General features: G+C 43.3%; 1 non-coding gene across 1 annotated transcript; it reads right to left on the bottom strand.

Annotated features, from left to right (window-relative positions):
- Positions 1-1,087: 1,087 nt before the first annotated feature.
- LOC115030253 (U6 spliceosomal RNA) lies at positions 1,088-1,194 on the bottom strand. Its single transcript, XR_003835845.1, has one exon. It is a non-coding gene; the product is annotated as a U6 spliceosomal RNA (small nuclear RNA).
- Positions 1,195-2,948: the final 1,754 nt, after the last annotated feature.

Below are 2,948 nucleotides of genomic sequence, written 5' to 3'. Positions count from 1 at the left end.
AGTTATGTTCAATATAGACTCCACCTGTACCTGTAATTGCTTCCAACTGTCACTGCTTTTACTGCAAACCATGCTCCATGGACACCCCACCAAAACAAACAACTTTCCACTAACAGACCATTCCATCTCTATAAAACTTCCTTTGCTGTTTGTTTGTTTGTTTGTTTGTGGGACAATGTCCCATGAGGGACAGGCTAATTCTCAATTCTAAGTAGTCAAAGATAGTCTTGAGCTTCTGATCCTCCTACCTTCACCTCCTGAGCCATAGCTCTCGACTTTCCCCTACTGTTAAAGACAATTTCATATGGCCTAAGAAGACCTGGACCTTGCTGTGTGACTGAGGATGAGAGTCAACTCCTGATCCGTGGAGCTGGAGAGATGGCACAGATGGTTAGGAACAGCGACTGCTCTTCCAGAGAACCTGAGTTTGCTTCCCGGCATTCAGATGGTGGTCCTTGCAAGTGGTGCTCACAGATACATGCAGGAAATACAGTCATACATGTAAAAACAAAAGAAATAAAATTAAAAGCAACTCCTTAGCCTCTTGCCTCCACCATCCCAGTAAGGTCCCAATCACACTCCTAGACAACCACAAATCAACTGTCTATGGATTCGCTTTATCCTAGACATTTTATATGTCATTTTTATTTTTGTATATGAGTGTTTGGCCTGCATGTTTGTATATATGTGTACAACATGCATTCAGCACCTGTGGGGGCCAGAAGAGGGCAGCAGCTTCCCTAGAATTGGAGATACAAATGGCTCTGAGCCATGGGAGTCCTCTACAAGAGCAGCAAGTGTTCCTAACTGTGGAGTCTTCTCTCTAGCTCCAATATGTAGATTGGAGGGTGGGGGTTGTTTTACTTTGGTTTTCCAGACAGGGATTCTCTGTGTAGTCATGACTGTTCTGGAATTCATTTTGTAGACCAGCCTGGCCTCCAACTCAGAGATCCACCTGCCTCTGCCTCCTGAGTGCTAGGACTAAAGGTGTGCACTGCCACCCCATCCCTCACTCCTACTCGGGGCTGTAGATGTTTTAATGTCTAGCTTAGCATAGGCTTTTGGGTGGTAATGATCATTTTTTTTTTTAAATATGGAACGCTTCACGAATTTGCGTATCATCCTTGCGCAGGGGCCATGCTAATCGTCTCTGTATCGTTCCAATTTTAGTATATGTGCTGCCAAAGCGAGCACGGTAATGACCATTCTTTGAGACATGGTCTCACACTGGGTCCCAGGCTAGCCTGAACTCTTCATGATGCTTCTGCCTCAGCCTCTCAAAAGAGCTTTACCATAACATAGGTTTTGAAGGTTTATACCTAATGTAGTGTGTACCAAGTAGTCTCTTCCTTGTTCTTTTCATTACTGAATATTAGCCTAATTGATGATCTACTAATTGTACCCCAAATCACTATCATCTTTCAGCTACAAAGCAGAAGGGCTCCCAGAAATCCACACACAGACACACAAATATACAGAGAGATTTTTAAATGTTAAAATAAAGCCTAAAAATAAACACAAAAACAAAAACAAACTTCCAAAAATATCCCAAAATGCTTTTTAACAATACATAACATCACTGACTGCAAACTACTTTTCAATAATTATGTCACCTCTAAAATTACCCAAGAGCCCCAACTCTGCCTATAAATACTCCCTAACTCCTTTCCTGGGTCTCACAACTACACCACAAACTGTAAAACTGTAATCCCAAACTAAACTACACTGTTTAATTCTTTTCATGCCTAACTTGTCTGGCCCTCCGTGTGTGTGTGCTCGCTCGCGCACGCGCTCGTGCATACATCCTTTATCTATGATTTATTTCTGAGATTCCTGCCTTTTTTCCTCCTTTCCTTTCCTTTCCTTTCCTTTCCTTTCCTTTCCTTTCCTTTCCTTTCCTTTCTTTTCCTTTCCTTTCCTTTCTTTTCCTTTCCTTCTTAAAAAAGTTTACTTATTTATGTGAGTACACTTTACCTATTTTCAGACACCCCAGAAGAGGACATTGAAGAGAGCATCAGATCCCATTACAGATGGCTGTGAGCCACCATGTGGTTGCTGGGAATTGAACTCAGGACCTCTGGAAGAGCAGTCAGTGCTCTTAACCGCTGAGCCATCTCTCCAGCCTCCTTTCCTTCTTTTCTATTCTCTTTTTTGTTTTGGAGAAAGGGTCTCACTACAAAGCACAGGCCGTCCTAGAACTCTGTAGCCCAGTCTGGCTTCTGCCTTTGAGCACTGGAATGAAATGTGTGCACCATGATTCCTCCCTTCTTCTCCTCCATCTCTGTAGCTCTCTCTTTTGAAACAGGGTCTCCACTAGTTCAGGCTTGTCTCAAACTTGCCAAAGGTCCTACTGCCTTTCTGCCTCCTAAGGGGTGACATTACAGACATTTACCACCATACCAGGAAGCTTCCAGGCCACCCACCCAGGAGAACAGACCATGGCCACAGGAAGAAGAAAGACACTGTCTCAAGAGTGGAAGAAAAACACTGACTCCTGAAAGCTGTTCTCCAACTTCTGTATGTTTACTTCTTTCTTTCTTTTCTTTTTCTTTTTTTTTCTTTCTTTCTTTTTTTTTTTTTTAAGACAGGATTTCTCTGTATAGCCCTGGCTGTCCTGGAACTCACTTTGTAGACCAAGCTGGCCTCAAACTCAGAAATCGGCCTGCCTCTGCCTCCCAAGTGCTGGGATTAAAGGCGTGTGCCACCATGCCTGGCTGTTTACTTTATTCTGAACACACACACACACACACACTTTTAAAACCTTAAAACCGGGCTGGTGAGATGGCTCAGTGGGTAAGAGCACCCGACTGCTCTTCCAAATGTCGGAAGTTCAAATCCCAGCAACCACATGGTGGCTCACAACCACCTGTAATGAGATCTGATGCCCTCTTCCGGTAGCTGTCTGAAGACAGCTACAGTGTACTTACATTAAATAAATAAATAAATCT

Source organism: Mus caroli, unplaced genomic scaffold (genome assembly GCF_978045245.1).
Source record: "Mus caroli unplaced genomic scaffold, Mus_caroli_1 scaffold_5, whole genome shotgun sequence".
Classification (NCBI taxonomy): Eukaryota; Metazoa; Chordata; class Mammalia; order Rodentia; family Muridae; genus Mus; species Mus caroli.
This window is presented reverse-complemented; position numbering and strand designations above follow the sequence as displayed.